Here is a 23264-nt window from a genome sequence, read left to right as displayed (position 1 = left end):
TGTGTACACTCCAGGGTAACCACAACTGCATGTCCATCTGCACGTCCTGACTGCTGTTTCTGAATGGCCACCTGCTTGTCCGATGTCTGGAAAGGGTTGAGCTGAACACTCTCTCCAGGGACTGGGAACACTGATACCATTGTTACTGGACCACGTAATTGTCTCCATTCGTCAGACACCAGTTCCATTCCCTTTCAGGGTGGAGGAGGTGCTGATACTCCACACCCAGTTTATGCTTTGGACCTCACAGAAATCAGGGAGCTGCTTCCAGCATCTGCTCATGGAGTTACTGAGCAGTGAAACAGGACCAGACCTACTGGACCATCGAAACTGTGCCAACCCTCAACCACAATTTACATTCATCTACCCGAATCTCGCTTGATCATTATTTATTTATTTATTTATAACAGAGTAGTCCCTCCTGGCCCTTCGAGCTGTGACACCAAGAAATCGCCCTGTTTAATCCTCGCCTAATCACAGCACAAAATTACGTAACCAATCAACCTGCCAATCGGTACACTTTTGCACTGTGGGGGGGTGGGGAATCCAGAGCACCCAGACAAAACTCACGTGGTCACAGGGAGAACGTACTGGCAGCAGTGGGAATTGAACCCTGTACCTGCTGGTACGGTGAAGTGTTGTGCTGGCCACAACAGACGATGTCCAAGAGAAACGTCCCTTTATTCAAGAAGGAAGATAGGGAGAATCCAGGTAATTATAGGACAGCGAGTGGTAGGGAAGGTTTTGGAGAGGGTATTGTGGATTAGGATTCGCGCACATTTGAAAAGCTATGGCCTGCTTATAGACGGTCAGCATGCCATTATGCAGGATAAGTTATGCCTTACAAACTTGATCGAGTTCTTGAGGAGCTTGATGAGAGAAAGACTGCATGTTGTCTACATGAACTTTAATAAGATATTTGATAAGGTCCCTCATGGTAGGTTGATTCAACTACATGGGATCTAGGTTGAATTACACATTTGGATTCTGAACTAGCTTTCCTATAGAAGGCAGAGAGAGGCTGCTAGTCTGACCAGAGTTCTGTGGCCAGTGGTGTTTCCGTAACGGGTAGTGCTGGGACCTCTGCGGTTTGTGATATACGTCAATGATTTGGATGAAAATGTAGATGGTGGGTTCGGAAGTTTGTGGATGAGACCAAGATTATGGGAGTTGTGAACGGTATAAAGGTCCTTCAAAGAATACAGCAGGGGACAGATGAGTTACAGATGTGGGCAGAGAAGCGGCAGATGGAGTTTAATCTGGGCAAGTGTGAGATGCTACTCTTTAGGAGGTGCCCTTTGGAAGGAAATGAATGAAGTTAATTGTAGATTCTTAAAGTTCAAAGTAAAATTTATTATTGGAGTACATACATGTCACCACATACAACCCTGAGATTATTTTTCTGTGGGTATACTTAACAAATCTATGGAACGGTAACTGTAAACTGTTGAGTCTGCACTACCATTTAATCATGGCCAATCCATTTCCATCTCAAACCCATTTCTCTGCTTTGTCCTCATAACCTTTCGCACCCTGTCTTATCAAGAATATATCAACCTCCACCTTAAATACATACAACGACCTGACCTCCTCAGCCATCTGTGGCAACGAATTGTGCGGATTTGGACATGAAGAGAATGGAGGGATACGGATGATTCACAGGAGGAAGACATTTAGTACAAATTGGCATGAAGATTGACATGGTGCTGTGGGATGTACTGTTGTGAGTGGTACTGTTCTATGTACTTTGTTCTCACTTGCCTCCATCAACTCCTTTGTCAAACCTGAAGACTTTTAAGTTGAACTGTGACACTGTCAAACTCAGAGTAAAATTCTCTCATGTTCTATTAAACTAGAGTTGCAGGGGGATGGGAACCAGAACACCAGAACAGATAGTGAAGAGGTTGTAGAGACACATGTTCTTAAGACCTCAAAGTCAGGAACCAAAAGGTTGAGCATGATGTAACTACTCTCCTGAGATGCAGATACTTCAATGCAAGAAATATCGTAGGAAAGGCTTGGGATTATGATATTGTGGCCTTTAGTGAGACAGTTGCAAGACAGGCAGCTCAATATTATGGGGTTCCTTTGTTTTAGACGCGACAGAGCAAGAGGATTAAAGGAGCAGGGGTGTCGTTACTAGCCAGGGAGATGCCACGGCAGTGCTCAGTCAGGAGAACTCGCCTAGTGTGGCATTATGGGTGGAATTGAAGAATAAGAAAGGTAAGACCACATTAATATTACAGACCACCTAACAGTCCTAGGAATTTGGAGGAACATGTTTTTAGAGATCACAGATGGCTGCAATAAACATAAGGTTCTAGGTGATTTTTTCCCCCACATATTGACTGGGACTCCCATACTGAAAAAGGACTAGATAGATTAAAGTTTGTTAAATGTGTTCAGGAAAGTTTCCTTCATCAATAAATAGCTTCAAGTTCCTTGGCATCCACATCACCAAGGACCTCAGATGGTCTGTACACACCAGCTGTGTGGTGAAAAAGGCCCTGCAGCGCCTCTTTCACCTCAGACGGTTGAGGAGGTTTGGTATGGGCCTCCAAATCCTAATAACTTTCTGCAGGGGCACAGTTGAGAGCATCCTGACTGGCTGCATCACTGCCCGGTATGGGAACTGTACCTCCCTCAATCGCAGGACTCTGCAGAGAGTGGTGCGGACAGCCCAGCACATCTGTAGTTGTGAACTTCCCATGATTCAGGACATTTACAAGGACAAGTGTGTAAAAAGGGCCCGTAGGATAACTGGGGACCCGAGTCACCCCAACCACAATCTATTCCAGCTGCTACCATCTGGGAAACGGTACCGCAGCATAAAAGCCAGAACCAACAGGCTCCGGGACAGCTTCTTCCACCAGGACATCAGACTGATTATCTCACGCTGACTTTAGTGTACTCTATATTACACTGACTGTTCTATTTATTATAAATTACTATGATTGGATATTGCACATTTAGATGGAGATGTAACATAAAGAATTTTACTCCTCATGTATGTGAAGGATGTAAGAAATAAAGTTAATTCAATTCATAAAGTCCAAATGAGAGCATACATGATATTTGATCTGCTATTAGGGAATGAGACAGGGCCGGTGACAGAAGTTTGTGTAGGGGAACACGTAGCATCTAGTGATGCCAATAGTTTCAAAGTAAATGTGCAAAAAGATAGGTCTGGTCCACGGGTTGAGTTTCTAGATTGGAGAAAGGCCAATTTTGATTGTATCAGATAGGATCTGACAAGTGTGGATAGGGACAGGCTGTTTTTCCGGCAAAAGTGTACTTGGTAAGTGGGAGGCCTTCCAAAGTGAAATTTTGAGAGTATAAAGCTTGTATGTGCCTTTCAGAATAAAAAGGTAAAGATAATAGGTTTAGGGAACCTTGGTTTTCAAGAGATATTGAAGCCCTGGTTAAGAAAAAATAGGAGGTGCATAGCAGGTATAGGCAGGTAGGAACAAATGAGGTGCTTATGGAGTTTAAGAAATGCACGAGAATACTTAAGAAAGAAATCAAGAAGTCTAAAATAGGGGCATGAAGTTGCCTTAGCAAACAAGGTGAAGGAGAATCCTAAAGGATATGTTAAGAGCAAAAGGATTGCAAGGGACAAAACTGATCATCTGGAAGATCAAAATAGTAATCCATGTGTGGAGCCAAAAGAGATGGGGGAGATCTTAACGTTAATTTCTTGCATCTGTATTTACTTAGGAGATGGATGCAGAGCCTACAGAAGTGAGGCAAAGAAGCACTGACTTCATGGAACCTATACAAATTACAGAGGAGGAAGTGTTTGATATTTTGAGGCAAATTAGGGTGGATCAATCCCCACGGGCTGTTCCCTCAGACCCTGTGGGAGGCAAGTGCAGAAATTGCAGGGGCCCTAGCAGAGATATTTAAATCATCCTTAGTGTCAGGTGAGGTACTGGAGGATTCGAGCGCAGCCAATGTTGTTACACATTTTAAGAAAGGCTTGACAAATAAACCAGGATATCATAGGCCGGTGATCCTGTCATCAGTAATGGGAAAGTTATTGGAAGCTATTCTAAGGGCCTGTGTATGTGAGTATTTGGATAGACAGGGACTGACTAGGGATAGTGGCTTAATGCATAAGTCCTGTCTGACCAATCTTATAGCTTTTTTTGAGGAAATTACCAGGAAAGTTGACGAAGGTAAGGCAGTGGACGGTGTCTACATAGACTTCAGCAAGGCACTTGACAAAGTCCTGCACGGGAGGATGGTCAAGAAAGTCCAGCCACTTGGCATTCCAGATGAGGTGGTAAATTGGATTAGGCACTGGCTTTGCGGAGGAAGTGGAGAGCGGTAGTAGATGGTTGCCTCTCTGACTGGAGGCCTGTGGCTAGTGATCGGCGCTGGGTCATTGTCATCTATATATCAATGATCTGGATGATAACGCGGTTAATTGGATCAGCGAATTTGCAGATGACACCAAGATTGGGGGTATAGTGGACAGCGAGGAAGGCTATCAGATCTTGCAGTGGGATTAGGACCAGCTAGAAAAATGGCAGATGGAATTTAATGCAGACAAGTGTGAGGTTTTGTAGTTCAGTAGGACCAACCAGGGTTTTGTCTCACATAGTGAACAGTTGTGTTATGTAAAAAATGCATTTGAAAATATTTTTTTCAATAAGCCTTACATGTTACATGTCATTTCTGTTAAGTGATGGACATGAGTAGTGCGTGGGTGCACGTACGTTCTCAAAATAAAAAATGTGCTCCAGATCAAGTAACGCACTCCGCATACTGGCGCGCTGTCACTGTTCTGTCCTTGTGCTGGTCGTTGTTGAGTTTTGGCACAGGGGACAATTGAATAAGAAGGAGCAGGACAAGTAGACCTGCATCTCCTACCATTTTTGAAATAAAGACAGTCAGGAGGAGAGTGATGATGATAATATCTTGAAGGATAACAGAATTTTCAGTGCTTTAAAATAATAACTGTTACTATTGAAAAAATGCTGTATTTTATTCATTTAATTTTCAGTGTTTTAAAAGTCATTTCAATAAATAGCTAAATACCATGGGACTTCAAAGACAGATATTTTGTTGTAATGCATTTGTTCATTTTCAATTGAAATTAAAGCACATGTTTTCTACATATCCCATGATATTTTATTTTCTCTTATGAGGTGTATTACCAAAACACTCCGTCCATCTGCTCCTGGTCTGGCCCCCCTGTCAAATTTTAGAACCCTTTGTGGCCCACAAGTCAAAAAGTTTGCCCACCCCTGGGTTAGAACTTTATTCCTTGGAATGTAGAAGATTGAAGGGAGATTTGATAGAGGTATACAAAATTCTGACGGGCAGAGATAGGTTAAGTGCAAATAGGCTTTTTCACTGATGGATGGGACTACAACTGGAGGTCATGGGTTAAGGGTGAAAGGTGAAAAGTTTAAGGGAAACGTGAGGGGAAATTTCTTCACTCAGAGGGTTAGTTTGATTTCAATGTTTAAGAGAAGTTTGGATAGGTACATGGATGGGAGGGGTATGGAGGGTGCTGATCAAAGGGAGTTGGCAGTTTAAATGGTTTGACGATGGGCCAAAGGGCCTGTTTTTGTGCTGTACTTTTCTATGACTCTATGTGGTGTCAGCCTTCCTTAAGGACCAGGAGTTCATTAATTAATTAGACTACTGTGCGAAAGGATGTTAATGAACCCTTTCTCGCATCACAAAACACGTTTTGCATGGTTAGTTTGTCAACATGTTGATCAATGAAACCATTTCTTAGATGTTCTGTGAATTAATCTGTGATATTTTGCTGTTAATTAGACTCCACCAGACAGTATGGAAGATCCTCCCCACGGTGACTGCACCACCCCACTTCTAATCGCCACATTTGAATTGTGGCCAAAGTCACCATCACCGTTGATGATCCATAAACAACATGTACTGTTGATTTCTCTCTGCAGTTTCTTCTAGAAATAGAGCAGAAACGGGGAGGGGAAAATGTGCTGCTGGTTAGTATGAACGAAGGACTGAAGGAGGTCAGTGATATTGAAGGAAGATTGTGGAGCTGGAGGGCTAATAACCCTTCTGTATCTCAGATTTTTGGGAAGAGGCAGGGATAGAGATCATGGATTCAAGATTCAAGATTCAAGATTGTTTAATGTAATTTCCAGTACACAACTGTAAAGGAAAACAAAATACTTGTTACTCCAGCACAAAAAACACAATAAGATAAAGACCACAGTAATAATAAAAAACACAAAAATATATATACATAAGATAGCTTATATACATAGATTGATTGTATGTCCATAAAGTGACACTCAGCATAAGAATGTCTGTACATAAGGTGACTCTGACAAGGTGGTTGGGGGTGTGGAGTGGTGGGATAATGGGGGGAGATGTTGATCATCTTTATTGGTTTTGACTATGGCGGTCCTGTTGTGGATGGTACTGTCAGCCAGAATGGACTACCATCTACAGATCAATGGATTCGGGTGAATCAAGAACAAGGGGAGTAGACAAACCAACTGTCTTTGTTTCCCCCTTTTTATGAACACTGAGCTGATTCTTGCTCTGGGGTGCTCTAATCCGAGAAATTGAATGTGGACACGGGAGCTTTAGCTAATGATCTGCTAAACCTGAGATCGTTGCAGCCAAGTATCCACTTATTATCCGAAGTGGCAGATTTACCAGAGAAGTGATCTGTGATGTCATTAGATTCAATGTCTGCGTTAGCTAGTTTTGACAGGTTTGAACCAGTCAGAGTTGAAAGTCGAAAGGGCAGAAACTGTAGAACAACGTTGGATGTAGCTCTGAACTAGAGCCAGTAAGAAGGTGACCCAGGTAGATCAGGTGATCTTGAACCAATGGGATAGAGTCAGAGGCTCCAAATACGTAAGATCAATGACTCTTTAGCAACCAGAGAACCACCATCGCGGATGAGGACGACCTCAAGCACACGTGGAGACTGTGCCACGAGGAACACCAGGCCAGCAAAGCCGCTTTTCCTGGGTAATACCTTTTCTCTTTATTGACTGTTCATGAAGGGTCAGGAAATTCTAGTGGGTGTGCACACAGGGAGTTAGTTTGTGAAGCCACGTGCCTTTTAGTTGAGACAATAAAGGTTACTTGTTGGTTAATAGAGATAGTCTCTGTGTCTCTCTGACCATTGCAACAAAGGGGTAGATCCCTATAGCACCAAGTAGCCTTGTCCCTGGTGAGAGTGGGAGTGGGTGCCATGGTTATGTAGCAGCTAGTGCGATGCTATTACAGCTTGAGGTATTCTGGATTTTGGAGTTCAATTCCAGCACCATTCTGTAGGGACTCATTGTGCGCACTCCTCGGGGAACGCGTGGAGATTTCCACAGGTGCTTCGGTGGCTCTGTATCGGTAAAATAAAATAAACAACAGCCCACGAGCAGGTTCATCAAAGTCCAAAATAAGTTCATTGTTAAAGTACATACATATAGGTCACCAGATACAATCCTGAGATTCATTTTCTTGCAGGCATTCATAATAAAAACAGGAAACAAAATAGAATCAGTGAAAGACGTGCCTCAAGCAAACAACCAATGTGCAAAAAACAATGAACTATGGAAAAAAAAATAATAATAATACAATAACTGAAAAACACCAGAAATATGCTGAATTAAAAGAGGAAATTGAAAGACTTTGGAACATGAACAAGGTATCCATTGTCCCGATAGTAACATCTACAATTGCTGTCATCCTAAAGGCACTCCACAATAGAACATAGAACAACACAGCACAGTACAGGCCCTTTGGCCCACAATGTTGTGCCGACCCTTAAACCCTGCACCCCCATATAACCCCCACCTTAAATTTCTCCATATACCTGTCTAGAAGTCTCTTAAATATCACTAGTGTATCTGCCTCCACCACTGACTCAGGCAGTGCATTCCACACACCAACCATTCTCTGAGTATAAAACCTTCCTCTAATATCCCCCTTAAACTTTCCACCCCTTACCTTAAAGCCATGTCCTCTTGTACTGAGCAGTGGTGCCCTGGGGAAGAGGCCCTGGCTGTCCACTTTATCTATTCCTCTTAATATCTGGTACACCTCTATCATGTCTCCTCTCATCCTTCTTCTCTCCAAAGAGTAAAGCCCTAGCTCCCTTAATCTCTGATCATAATCCATACTCTCTAAACCAGGCAGCATCCTGGTAAATCTCCTCTGTACCCTTTCCAACGCTTCCACAATCTTCCTATAGTGAGGTGACCAGAACTGGACACAGTACTCCAAGTGTGGCCTAACTAGAGTTTTATAGAGCTGCATCATTACATCACAACTCTTAAACTCTATCCCTCAACTTATGAAAGCTAACACTCCATAAGCTTTCTTAACTACCCTATCTAGCTGTGAGGCAACTTTCAGGGATCTGTGGACATGTACCCCCAGATCCCTCTGCTCCTCCACACTTCCAAGTATCCTGCCAGTATTAAATAATTAGGGCTACATAGCAATATCGATGTAAATCTTCAGGAAGCCACAATACTAAACACCACTAGAGTAGTCCAAAGGTTCCTGGGAATGAACAAATGAGTTTGCTTAAGTTATGCCAGAGCCTCAGGTTTTACCAGCTTGAGATAAGAAAAATAAATAATAATATTAAATAAACAAGCAATAAATATCAAGAACATGGGATAAAGAGTCTTTAAAAGTGAGTCTTTAGGTTATGGGAATAGTGATGGGATGAATGAAGTTGTGTGAAGTTACCCCCTTTGGTTCAAGAGCCTGATAGAGATGGATAGATATGTTTCTGATCCCAAAGGAAATTACAGTGTCACCGTAGCATTACATGTGTATGGATATGAATATTAGCAGAGAAGTAGAAAGAATAAAAAGTAAGTTACCTCAAACAGTCTAACAGGAAGTGGTCATCACTTCCCTGGCTATAGGTTGACTCATTATAGAGCCTAATGGCCGAGGGTAAGAATGACCTCACATCGCGCTCTTTGAAGCAGTGCCTTAGTCTATTACTGAAAGTGCTCCTCTGTTCAGCTGAGGTGTCATGCAGAGGGTGAGAAACACTGTCCAGAATTGCCAGGATTTTCCACAGGGTCCTTTGTTCTACCACAGCCTCCAGTGTGTCCAGTTTGATTCCTATAACAGAGCCAGCCTTTCTGTTGGCACCACCCGAGTTGATGCCATTGCCCCAGCACACCACCGCATAGAAGCTTGTACTGGCGATAACAGACTGGTAGAACATGTGAAGGAGAGGCCTGTATACTCCAAAGGACCTCAGTCTCCTCAGGAAGTAGAAGAGACTCTGACCTTTCTTGTACACAGCCTCTGTGTTGGTGTTCCACTCAAGTCTGTCATCCAGGTACTTGTGGGTCCTCACCACATCTACGTCCTCACCATCAATAGTAACAGGGAGCAGTGCAGGCTTAGAATGATAGCTGAAAGGTAATAGCTGTACTTGAACCTGGTAGTGCAGGTCCTGAGGCTCCTGTACCTTCTTCCTGGTGGCAGCAGAGAGGAGAACTTGACCTGAATGGCCCAGATTGATGGCAATCACGTTACTGGCTCTTTTCCTGCACCTTTCATTTATACGTCCTTGATGGTAGATAGGCTGGTGCCAGTAATTCATTGAGCAGTTTTGACTGCTCGTTGTAGACCCTTCCTGCTGTCTGCAGTGCAGTTTCTGTGCCATGCTGTAAAGGAGCTTGTTTGGATGCTCGTATGTAGAATGATGTGATGTACTGATTACTGCCTTTTAAGAGGATACAAATGTTGGATAGTTCATCTTAGAAACATTGAAACATAGAAAATCTACAGCACAATACAAGCCCTTTGGCCCACAAAGTTGTGCCAAACATGTCCCTACCTTAGAAATTACTAGGCTTACCTATGGCCCTCTATTTTTCTAAGCTCCATGTACCTATCCAAAAGTCTCTTAAAAGACCCTATCGTATCCGCCTCCACCACCATCGTCAGCAGCCCAGTCCATGCACACACCACTCTCTGAGTAAAAAACTTACCCCTAACATCTCCTCTGTACCTACTCCCCTGCACCTTAAAACTGTGCCCTCTTGTAGCAACCATTTCAGCCCTGGGAAAAAGCCTCTGACTATCCACACGATGAATGCCTCTCATCATCTTGTACACCTCTATCAGGTCACCTCTCATCCTCAGTCACTCCAAGGAGAAAAAGCCGAGTTCACTGAACCTATTCTCATAAGGCATGCTCCCCAATCCAGGCAACATCTTTGCAAATCTCCTCTGCACCCTTTCTATGGCTTCCACATCCTTCCTGTAGTGAGGCAACCAGAACTGAGCACGGTACTCCAAGTGGGGTCTGACCAGGGTCCTATATAGCTGCAACATTACCTCTTGGCTTCTAATTCAATCCCACAATTGATTAAGGCCAAAGCACCATATGCTTTCTTAACCACAGAGTCAACCTGTGCAGCTCCTTTGAGTGTCCTATGGGCTCAGACCCCAAGATCCCTCTTGGTCCTCCACACTGCCAAGAGTCTTACCACTAATACTATGTTCTGCCTTCATATTTGACCTACCAAAATTAACCACTTCACACTTACCTGGGTTGAACTCCATCTGCCACTTCTCAGCCCTGTTTTGCATCCTATCAATCTCTCGCTGTAACCTCTGACACCTCCAACCTTTGTGTTATCAGCAAATTTACTAACCCATCCCTCCACCTCCTCATCCAGGTCATTTATAAAAGTCACGAAGAGTAAGGGTCCCAGAATAGATCCCTGAGGCACTCCACTGGTGACAGACCTCCTTGCAGAATACGACCCGTCTACAACCACTTTTTGCCTTCTATGGGCAAGCCATTTCTGGATCCACAAAGCAACGTCCCCTTGGCTCCTATATCTCTTTACTTTCTCAATAAGCCTTGCACGGGGTATCTTATCAAAAGTCTTGCTGAAATCCATATACAGTATACTATATCTACTGCTCTTCCATCATCAATGTGTTTATTTACATCCTCAAAAAATTCAATCAGGCTCGTAAGGCATGACCTGCCCTTGACAAAGCCATGCTGACTATTCCTAATCATATTATACCTCTCCAAATGTTCATAAAGCCTGCCTCTCAGGATCTTCTCTATCAAATTACCAACCACTGAGATAAGACTCACTGGTTGATAATTTCCTGGGCTATCACTACTCCCTTGAATAAAGGAACAACATCCGCAACCTTCCAGTCCCCTGGAACCTCTCCCATCCCCATTGATGATGCAAAGATCATTGCTAGAGGCTCAGCAATCTCCTCCCTCGCCTCCCACAGTAGCCTGGGGTACATCTCATCCAGTCCCGGCAACTTATCCAACTTGATGCTTTCTAAAAGCTCCAGCACATCCTCTTTCTTAATATCTACATGCTCAAGCTTTTCAGTCTGTTGCAAGTCATCCCTACAATCACCAAGAACCTTTTCCACAGTGAATACTGAAGTAAGGTATTCATTAAATACCTCTGCTATTTCCTCTGGTTCTAAACACACTTTTCCACTGTCACACTTGATAGGTCTTATTCTTTCACGTCTTATCCTCTTGCTCTTCACATACTTGTAGAATGCCTTGGGGTTTTCCTTAATCCTGCCTGCCAAGGCCTTCTCATGACCCCTTCTGGCTCTCCTAATTTCCTTCTTAAGCTCCTTCCTATTAGCCTTATAATCTTCTTGATCTCTAACATTACCTAGCTCTCTGGACCTTTTGTAAGCTTTTCTTTTCTTCTTGACTAGATTTATTACAGCCTTTGTACACCATGGTTCCTGTACCCTGCCATAACTTCCCTGTTTCATTGGATTATACCTGTGCAGAACTCCATACAAATATCCCCTAAACATTTGCCACATTTCTTTCATACTATTCCCTGAGAACATCTGTTTCCAATTTAAGACTCCAATTTCCTGCCTGATAGCATCATAATTCCCTTTACTCCACTTAAATGCTTTTCTAACTTGTCTGTTCCTCTCACTCTCCAATGCAATTGTAAAGGAGATAGAATTATGATCACTATCTCCAAAATGCACTTCCACTGAGAGATCTGACACCTGACCAGGTTCATTTCCCAATACCAGATCAAGAACAGCCTCTCATCTTGTAGGCTTGTCTACATATTCTGTCAAGAAACCTTCCTGAACACACCTAACAAACTCCACCCCATCTAAACCCCTCGCTCTAGGGAGATGCCAATCGATATTTGGGAAATTAAAATCTGCCATCACGACAACACACAGGAGATTAGTGTGCAAACTTAAAGCACACGGTATTGGGGGTATGGTATTGATGTGGATAGAGAATTGGTTCCAGACAGGAAGCAAAGAGTGGGAGTAAACGGGACCTTTTCAGAATGGCAGGCAGTGACTAGTGGGATACTGCAATGCTCAGTGCTGGGACCCCAGTTGTTTACAATATATATTAATGATTTAGACAAGGGAATTAAATGCAGCATCTCCAAGTTTGCGGATGACACGAAGCTGGGTGGCGGTGTTAGCTGTGAGGAGGATGCAGGGTGACTTGGATAGGTTAGGTGAGTGGGCAAATTCATGACAGATGCAATTTAATGTGGATAAATGTGAGGTTATCCACTTTGGTTGCAAGAACAGGAAAACAGATTATTATCTGAATGGTGGCCGATTAGGAAAAGGGGAGGTGCGACGAGACCTGGGTGCTTAGAATATTGTGTGCAGTTTTGGTCCCCTAATCTGAGGAAAGACATTCTTGCCATAGAGGGAGTACAGAGAAGGTTCACCAGATTGATTCCTGGGACGGCAGGACTTTCATATGAAGAAAGACTGGATCAACTAGGCTTATACTCACTGGAATTTAGAAGATTGAGGGGGGATCTTATTGAAACGTATAAAATTCTAAAGGGATTGGACAGGCTAGATGCAGGAAGATTGTTTCTGATGTTGGGGAAGTCCAGAACGAGAGGTCACAGTTTAAGGATAAAGGGGAAGCCTTTTAGGACCAAGATGAGGAAAAACTTCTTCACACAGACAGTGGTGAATCTGTGGAATTCTCTGCCACAGGAAACAGTTGAGGCCAGTTCATCGGCTATATTTAAGAGGAAGTTAGATATGGCCCTTGTGGCTAAAGGGATCGGGGGTATGGAGAGAAAGCAGGTACAGGGTTCTGAGTTGGATGATCAGCCAAGATCATACTGAATGGCGGTGCAGGCTTGAAAGGCCGAATGGCCTCCTCCTGCACCTATTTTCTATGTTTCTATGTTAACTCTGTTATTATTACACCTTTCCAAGATCTGTTCCCCTATCTGCTCCTCGATATCCCTGTTACTATTAGGTGGCCTATAAAAAACACCCAGTAATGTTATTGACCCCTTCCTGTTCCTAACCTCCACCCTCAGAGACTCCATAGACAATCCCTCCCTGGCGTCCATCTTTTCTGCAGCCATGACACTATCTCTGATCACTCCCCCACCTCTTTTGCCTCCCTCCCTGTCCTTTCTGAAACATCTAAAACCCGGCACTTGAAGTAACCATTCCTGTTCCTGAGCCATCCAAGTCTCTGTAATGGCCACCACATCATATCTCCAAGCACTGATCCATGCTCTAAGCTCATCTGCTTTGTTCACAACACTCCTTGCATTAAGATAGACACATCTCAAACCTTCAGTCTGAGCCCGCCCCTTCTCTATCACCTGCCTATCCTCCCTCTCGCACTGTCTCCAAGCTTTCTCTATTTGTAAGCTAAACTCCTCTTCCCCAGTCTCTTCAGTTCAGTTCCCAACCCCCAACAATTCTAGTTTAAACTCTCTCCAGTAGCCTTAGCAAACCTACCCGCCAGGATATTGGTCCCCCTGGGATTCAAGCGCAACCTGTCCGTTTTGTAGAGGAGAGTGATCTTGACTGCAGAGTGACAAACGTGACCCTGCAGAAAACCTCTGACTATTCCAAAATCCTGATTGCTCACCAACAGGCATTTTCCATGTTTCTTTCCAACTCACTGGGGCACATTCTCAGCTCCCACTCAAATCCCGATTTACCATGATTTATTTAAATTGATCAGGATCCCCTTTCCCACTCTCCCTGTAAATTTCCCTGGCTCAGTGAAAGATTTATTATAAAACTGCTAAAAGAAAATGCAATGGCTTCTTAACATAAATGAACATCAGAAAACCTGCTGGTCTTATATTACCAAAGAACTGAGTGAGACAGAAAACAGGGAGCTACTGATCTCTTGTTAACATCAACAAGATGAAAGAGCCTATGGAAGTGGGGAATAGAAATGGAGTAAACAGCACATATGGACAGTGAGAGGTTGCTACATTTGAAGGGGCTGCTCCTCAGGCTCTTGTCACACTTCAACCCCATGCTTCTGATCTCAGTCACCCAGTGCAGTGGTTTGTGAGTCATTTGGGGGATCTCCTTGTTGATTTGCACATGGGCCTGACCAAGGTGGCTTTTGTGAGTCCAGGTGGTGGGCAGTCCAATATTCTCCCTGAACTGATAGTCCCTTCCCCTCTTCTGAGGGTACATCCTTCCCTGGAAAAGGAGCACATGATGTCCACAAGACCATAAGACATAGGAGCAGAATTAGGCCATTTGGCCCATCGAGTCTGCTCTGACATTTCATCACAGCTGATCTAATTTTCTTCTCAGTCCTGCCTTTTCTTCATATCCCTTCATGCCCTGATCAGTCAAGAATCTGTCAACTTCTACCTTAAATATATATAAAGATGTGGCCTCCACAGCTGTCTGGGCAAAGAATTCCATAGCTTTTCCACTCTCTAGCTAAAGAAATTGCTCCTCATCTTTGTTCTAAAAGGACGCCCCTCTATTCTGAGGCTGTGTCCTCTGATCTTAAACTCTTCCATCATAGGACATCGTTTCCACATCCACTTTTTCAAGGCCTTTCACCATTAGATAGGTTTCAATGAGATCACCCTTCATTCTTCTGAATTCTAGTGAATAAAGATGCAGAGCTGTATTCATACGCTCTTCATATGACAAGCCATTCAATTATGGAATCATTTTCATGAGCCTCCTTCGAACCATCTCCAGTTTCAGCACATCCTTTCTAAGATAAGGGGCCCATAACTGCTCACAATACTCAATACAAGTGAGGCCTTACCAATTTCTCATAAAGTCTCAACATTACATCCTTGCTTTTATATTCTTGATCTCTTGAAATGAATTCTAACATTGCATTTGCTTTCCTCCCCACAGACTCAACCTGCAAACTAACCTTTAGAGAAGGACAAGTCCCTTTGTGCCTCAGAGTTTCGTATTTTCTCTCCATTTAGAAAACAGTCAATCCTTTCACATCTTCTACCAAAGTGCATGATCATACACTTTCCGACACTGTATTCCATCTACCATTTCTTTGCCCATTCTCCTAACCCATCTAAGTTCTACTGTCGCCTCTCTACTTCATCAAAACTACCTGCCCCTCTACCTACCTTCAAATCATCAGCAAACTTTGCCACAAAGCCATCAACACCATCATCCAAATCATTGATATATAATGAAAAAGACCTGGTCCCAACACAGAACCCTATGGCAGTCAACCAGAAAAGGCTTCTTTAATTCCCACTCTTTGCTTCCTGTCGACCAGACATTGCTTTATCAGTGCTAGAATATTTCCTGTAATACTATGGGCTTGCAGTTTATTAAGCAGCCTCATAAGTGGCACCTTGTTAAAGGCCTTCTGAAAATCCAAATACACAACATCAACCAGTTCTCCGTTCTCTATCCTGCTTGTTATTTCTTCAAAGAATTCCAAAAGATTTGTCAGGCAAGATTTTCCTTTGAGGAAACCATGCTGACTACGGCCAATTTTATCATGTGCCTCCAAGTACCCTGAGACTTCAGCCTTAATAATCGACTCCAACAGCTTCCCAATCACTGAGGTCAGACTAACTGGCTTATACTTTCCTTTCTTCTGCCTCTCTCCCTTCTTCAAGATTGGAGTAATATTTGCAATTTTCCAGTCTTCTGGAACCTTTCCAGAATTTAGTGATTCTCGAAAGATCATTACTAATGCCTCCACAATCTCTTCAGCCACCTCTTTCGGAACCCTGGTCCAGATGATATTTCTACCTTCAGATCTTACAGTTTCCCAACAACCTTCTCTCGAGTAACTTCACACACTTTGACATCTGTCTCCTGGAACTTCCACTAGTGTCTTCCACAGTGAACACTGATGCAAAATACTTCTTCAGTTCACCTGCCATTTCCTTGACCTCCATTAATACCTCTCCAGCAATGTTTTCCAGTGGTCCAATATCCACTCTCGTCTCTCTTTTACACTTTATGTGTCTGAAGTAACTTTTGGTTTCCTCTTTAATGTTATTAGCTAGCTTACGTTTGTATTCTATCTTTAATTTCTTAATGACTTTTTTTAGTTGCCTTCTGTTGGTTTTTAAAAGCTTTCCAATTCTCTAACTTCCCACTAATTTTTGCTCTATTATTTGCCCTCTCTTTGGCTTTTATGTTGACTTTGACTTCTCTTGATAACCTCATTGTGTCATTTTGCCTTTAGAATGCTTCTTCCTCTTCGGGATGTATATATCCTGTGCCTTCTGAATTGCTTCAAGAAATTCCAGCCATTGCTGCTCTGCCATCATCCCTGCCAGTGTTCTTTTCCAATCAATTCTGGCCAACTCCTCTCTCATGCCTCTCTAATTCTGTTTACTCCACTGTAATATTGATACATTTGACTTTATCTTCTCTTCTCAAATTTTGGGGCGAATTTGATTATATTATGATCACTTACCTTTAAGGGTTGTTTTACCTTAAGCTCTCTAATCAATTCTGGTTCATTGCACGACACCCAATCCAGAATAGTGGGCTCAACCATGATCTGCTCTAAAAAGTCACATCATAGGCAAACCAGAAATTCCGCCATCTGGAATTCAGCACCAACCTGATTTTCCCCAATCTACCTGCATATTGAAATGCCCCATGACTATTGTAACATTGTCCTTTTGGCATGCTTTTTCTATCTCCCATTGTAATTTGTAGACCACATCCTTACTACTGTTTGGGGGTCTGTATACAACTCCCATCAGGGTCTTTTTACCCTTGCTGTTCCTTAGCTCTACCCACAATGATTCACCACCTTCTGACCCTATGTCACCTCTGTCTAATGATATGATTTTCATTTTTTACCGACAGAGAAATGCTGCCCTCTCTGCCTTCCTGCCTGTCCTTTCGATCCAATATGTATCCTTAAGCTCCCAGCTATAATCTTCTTCCAGCCATGATTCAGCGATGCCTACAACATCATACCTGACAACCTGTAACTGTGCTGCAAGTTCATTAATCTTATTCTGTATACTGTGTGCATTCAAATATTACACCTTCAATCCTGTATTCACGCTTTTCGATTTTATCCACCTTTTATGTTGCAACTCTTCTTGTTGACTGTAATTTTTCCCGATCAACAGCCTCTCCTCACTACATATTGGTTTGTAAACCAGCCACCTCATCGTCAGCACTATTATCTGTCTTTCCTATGATACGTCTTGCATTGAAATATTTGCAGCTCAGGACACTCGTTGCACCATGTTCAGCCTTTTGATTCCTGACTTTGTCTGAGGTCTCAACAATATCTGTCTCCACAACCTCTCCACTAACCGTTCTGGCACTCTGATTCCCATTCCCCTGCAACTCTGGTTTAAACCCCACAGGTCAGTGGCATATTTCTGGGACTGCTGGGTGCCACAGGGCTTGAGTGCATTCAGGATAGCGATGAGCATGTTAGGTTTTAAAATTCTCAATAGCTTGAATCATGGACTAGTGTAATAATGCGATGCTGTGAACACTGTATAATCCTTCTTTAGAAGAGGAAGCAAGAGAGTAAACATAACTCTGTCTTGATGACCAACAACTTCAAGTCCCTAAGCATCAATCTCACTAGCAACTTCACCTGGTCCCTTCACCACTGACAGAAAGATCAAAGGAGCAGATCAGCATATTTATTGCTTTAGGAGTCGGAGAAGATTCAGCTTGCCCCCGAGGATTCTCTGAAACTTTACAACTGTGCTATAGAAAACGTTCTGATGGGCAACTGCTCTGCTGTAGAGAGACGGAAGCTGCAGAGTGTGGATAGCATATTCAGGGAACCTGAAAGCCCAAGTGTCCAGAATCAATAATAACTTCTTTGCAATGCTGTCAGACTCCTGAAAAAAGTCACCTCTTTCGCACTCCCTTCCTGGTGTGGCTACAAATTCTCAGACTCCTAACTCTCTCGTTATTTTCACTTCAGCATTTCCCCTTGCTCTGCCTCAGAGCGCACTACAATCTTTGCCCCATTCTGTTTATTTGTGACCAATGCCTAATTTATTGTTGTATTGCCATGTTTATGCTGTGAGCTTCATGCGAACAAAGAATGTGATTGCACCCTGGTGTTTATGATGATAAAATAATTTAAATCTGAATCAGAATCTTTTTGGGAAAAATGCCAAAATCTATAAGAACAAAGCAACTGAAAATAGCAATTTGATTGAGCAATGTTGTCTTACAAAGGGAATTCACTTTGGACTGTTCTTTTGGAGTTCTGAGAGCCCCCAGACTAGAAAGAGGCAGTAGCGAACATTAGGTTTTCAGATGCAAGAAGTTCCGCAGGTTAGATTGTCTGAATCTAATGTACCTGATTGTAACGTACCTCAATGGATTGGTTAACAGATTTAATACAAAGAGTGGGAATGACTGCCAATACTTGTAATCAGTATCCCAGCCAATGAAGGCGGGGGGGGGGGGGGGGCAAACATCTTCTTCATCACCCTGTCTACCTGCGTCATCACTTTTAGGCAGCTATATATATATCTCTGGATTGCTCTGTCTTACAGTAACACCCCCCACCCACCTCCCTCCAGGGCAGTCAAAGTTAGCCTTTCCCCATGTTAGGACTTTAACCCGCAGACCACTTAGCTTTCTCCACGGCTGTCTTGAAATCAATTGAGTAATAGTTAGGTCTTCCACTGCTGTATTAACCGCTTGGCCAGCCTCATTTCCTGAGAGGAGGTGGGCTGTAACCTTCCCTCCAGCTGGTCCATCGACATACTGTTTGAGAAAACTTTTCTGATCGTATTGAACATATTCTGCTTCACCTAAACCCTTTCCTCTATGGCAGTTTCAGTCAATATTAAGGAAGTTAAAATCACCAACTACTGTAAACCTACTGCTGCAAAGCCTGCCTCTGATTTCCCAACATATTTGCTCTATATTCCCTCTGGCTACTGGAGGGGCTATAGTAGAATCCCATCAAAGTGATCATCTTTTTTTTTATTTCTATGTTGTATGATATCACTGGGTATTCCCCCCAGGACTATCGTCTCTAAGAACTGCTGAAATGTTCTCCCTCAGCAACATCACAACCTTCGTTATCTTCACCTTGGTCAAACCCAATAAATGATCTGGATGTTAATGTACAAGCATGGTTAATAAATTTACAGATGATACTAAAAAAAGGCAGTGTTGTAGACACTGTAGAAGATTATGAAAAATTATAAGAGAATCTCGATCAGCATGGATCAGCTGAGGATTGGCAAATAGCTTTCGATCCAGATAACCGCGAAGCATTGCATGTTGGAATATTGAACCAGGGTAGGACGTGCAGTAAACAGTAGGGCCCTGGGGAGTGTTATGGTATAGTGGGAGCTAGGTGTGCAAGTGCATAGTTCATTGGAAGCAACATCAAAGATAGATAAGATAGTAGAGAAGGCATTTAGCATGCTGGCCTTCATCAATCAAGGCACTGGGAAGTCACGTTGCAGTTATATAAGATATTGTTGAGTTGCACTTTGTATCTAGTGCACAGTTTTTGTCACACTTTTATAGGAAAGATGTTAATGTACTGGGAAGAGTACAGAAAAAATTTACCAGAAATCTGTCTGGATTTGGGCATCTGAATTACAAGGAGATTTCATAGACTAGGAGTTTATTAGCTGAAAGGTAGGAGATTGAGGGGGTAACCTGATAGGTTGGAGATCAGAAGTGAGAGACTTAAAAGGGGCATCAGAACCAGTTTCTTCATACAAATGGCGCTGCATATTTGGAATGGGCTGGCAGAAATAGTGGTTGAGCTGGGCAGATTAGCAACATTTAAAAGCTGTCTAGAGAAGTATATAGGGAGGAGAAATCTAGAGAGCTATGGGCCAAATGCAGCCAGGTGAGATGAGCTGGTTGAGCAAGCACAGGCAGTGAGGGTGAGTTGGGCTGAAGCTGTTTCCACGATGATGATTCTCTAACTCTATGATCAGATGGAACCTAGAACACCGAGCCCAACCGTCAATCACGTTTCTATCACAGCCTCAATATCTCAGTTCCATGCGCCAATCCTTGTCTCAAGTTCATCTACCTCATCTGCCAGCCTTCTTGCAGTTCTTCACTCATTGTTCTGTCCCCACCTATCCTGTATCTTCTTTCCTCTATCTGTGTTTTATAGCCTTACAATCTTTTATGATGAACTGTAAGACTACTATAAAAGAGATTGCTTAACGATCTGAATTTTGAATTGATGCATTAGTGACCAATATAAATTTGGCCACCTGTTCCCTGCTACATTACTGTAATTCTCTGTCCTATTTCTATTCTGACCTATTTATCTTGGGTGGTTTTATACTATTTGTCTGAGAACAGTAATAGCCAGCATAAGTTAGAGAATCAGCTCCTCATCATCTCTGGGCCAATTGTAGCCCCTTGGTCTCAATGTCAAATTTCAAGTCACCTGTTTTCTGTTTGTGTGAGATTAATCTGTTCTGCTGTGGACTATCCTCTTGGAATGCTGACCTATTTACTCCCTCCCCACTTGTGGTGTTTCCGAGTTTATCCCTATGGTTTCAGGAACACCAGCATTAAACTTCATTGCCTTTTCTCAGCCCATCCTGTGACCTTAAGACCACTCTCTCCACTATGAACAACTTCACCATCTTTGTTTCACCAGCGAACTTGCTGCCATGTCTCCCACACCCTTATTCAAATCATTCAGTATTTTACAAATAGCAATGGTCCCTGTGGAACATCGCTAGTCATTGGCATCCAATCGCAAAGCTAACTCTCTGCCATCACGCTCTTTCTCCTATTGAGAAGCCAATAATCTAGCCAAATTACCTACCTACCATGGATCGCTTAGGCCTCTTTGGAGATTTCCCATGCGGAACCTTGTTGAAGACCATACTGAGGTCTGTGCATATCTACTGTACCGCCCTCATCAATGCACTTCTTAATATCTTCAAAAAATCTGTGCGGATTGGTCAGACAAAATCTGCCCCTGACAAATCCATGCTGGCTAGCTTTGATTAGATACCGCCTTCCCAAGTGTTCGATGACCCCGTTCCTCAGAATTTTTCCCAGTAATTTCCCTACCACTGACGTGAGGCTTGCATGTCAGTAGAACTAGAATATAACAGACTAAGAACAGGCCATTCATCCCACAATGTTGTGCTACAATAATTAAAATAGTAATCAAATGCCCAACTGAACTCATCTCTTCTCCTTTCATAAATACCTAAATCCTTCCATTCATGTGCTTATCTAAGAGCCTTCTGTATGTATTTGCCCCCACTACCACCCCCAGCTGCACATTCTGCACCCACCACTCTCTGTGTAAAAATCATGCCCTGCATATCTCCTTTGACCAGCACTTAACTCAAATACATGTTCTCTACCATTAGATATTTCAGCTCTGGGAAAGATACTGTACCTACACCTCTCATTATTTAATAAACCTTTATCAGATCTCCCCTCAGCCTCTGCTATTCCAGAGTAAACAACCCAATTTTGTCTACCCCCCCCCCTTACAGCACATGCCCTCTAGTCCAAATGGCATTCTTGCAAACCCTTCCCATTACAGAGCAACCTGAGCTGAATGCAGTCCAGATGCTGCCTAGTGGGAGCTTTATCAAGGTGTAACATCACTTCCTGGCTCTTGAACTTGGAGCTTTAACCACAAAGGCAAGCATGTCATATGCCTTTTTTTTCAAGCCATCTTATCAACTTATGCAGCCAATTTCAGGAAGATTTGGACTTGGACTCCAAGATCCCTTTGTACACCAGCACGGGTACTTCCATTAACCGCGTACTTCCCCTTTATATTTGCTCTTTCAAAGTGCAATACCTCACACTTGGCTGGGTTAAACATTTAAAGTACGTGGAGAGGCAGATGGAGCAAGGTAGCAAACGAGTGAGAGCTTCCCCACCTCATTCCGTTTGTGGATCCAAATATATTTTTTTCTCTCTCTGCCTCCTTCTATCACTTGGTCCCACTGTCTCCCAACTCCCCCCCCCCCCACCGCTTGTCACCTTTTACCCCTCCTCTGTCTGGCAATCAACTCCTGTGTCGCCATTCCTTCTTTATGCCGGCTGTCTCCTCTCTTCACTCTCAGTCCTGTTGCGGGGTTTCACCCGGAAACTTCGGCAATTCCCTCTGTGCCACGGACCCGGTGAGCTCCTGCCGCAGCCTGTGGGTCGTTCCACGTCGCCGGATGTGCTTCCTGCGAAGAAAATGGAGAAGATGAAACTTTCAGATGGTGTCGGGTTCACCACATCTGATGGTCTGACCCCGAGAAGTACGATAGCTCAGGTTTTAAACAATAAAACAGGGAGGCAGGTCGAGCAACGGGGAAAGTCTGTGCCAATCATAGAGGCCCTTCAGCCCAACTTGTCCATGCTAACCAAGATGCTCGCCTAAGTTAAACGCCAAGATAAACGCCATTGGCCTGCGTTTGGCCCATTTCTCTCTCAACCTTCCCCATTCATGCACTCTGTAACGTTCACTGTAATGTTCTCCAGGGGGTGGAGGGGCGCGCAGGTGGATGGAGAACAGAAACGGACGACAAGTAACAGAAGCCCTTCTCCCCCACCCTCAGGCATACCGCAATGCAACAATTGACAGCACCTACTCCTTTCCCAGCTTCACTGTGCAGTTCCACAAGCTCACCCCTCCCTCGGCACTCTCAAAGCACCTGCATGAGCTGCCACACCTGTCCTCTTGCCTCCCTGCTCCCCACCCAGTCCTGGTTGAAGCAGCGGTTCATCTGCCCCTTCCCTGTTTATTTATGTTTTATTTATTGATATACGGGGTTGAATAGACCCAGTTCGAGCTGCGCTGCCCAGCAATCGCCCGATTTAATTCCAGGCTAATCACAGGACAATTTACAATGACTGGTAAATTGTGGGAGGAAACCAGAACACCCGGAGGAAACATACGCGGTGGCGGGGAGAAAACTGCCTCCCAGGCAGGGCCAGGAAACAAACCCGGGTCTGTAATGCAACCCTGCGGGGCAGGACTTCACCTTCCGACCTGGGCCACGACCCACTTCAGTCTT

The 23264-nt window shown here is 43.5% G+C and overlaps 1 protein-coding gene and 1 long non-coding RNA gene across 2 annotated transcripts in view; one reads left to right on the top strand and one right to left on the bottom strand.

The window, feature by feature from the left end:
* Window positions 1–6827: 6827 nt before the first annotated feature.
* Window positions 6828–23264, top strand: part of cldn15a (claudin 15a) — a 34508-nt gene continuing 18071 nt past the window's right edge. The window contains exon 1 of the mRNA XM_059994507.1: window positions 6828–6984. The gene's annotated coding sequence lies outside the window, so the exon portion shown is untranslated. The remainder of the gene's footprint in view (window positions 6985–23264) is intronic.
* LOC132407671 (uncharacterized) lies at window positions 6991–23260 on the bottom strand. Its single transcript, XR_009516557.1, has 3 exons — window positions 23146–23260; window positions 22240–22430; window positions 6991–9712 (listed from the first exon to the last, which is right to left on the bottom strand). It is a non-coding gene; the product is annotated as an uncharacterized LOC132407671 (long non-coding RNA).

This window comes from Hypanus sabinus, chromosome 18, assembly GCF_030144855.1.
Source record: "Hypanus sabinus isolate sHypSab1 chromosome 18, sHypSab1.hap1, whole genome shotgun sequence".
Taxonomy (NCBI): Eukaryota; Metazoa; Chordata; class Chondrichthyes; order Myliobatiformes; family Dasyatidae; genus Hypanus; species Hypanus sabinus.
This window is presented reverse-complemented; position numbering and strand designations above follow the sequence as displayed.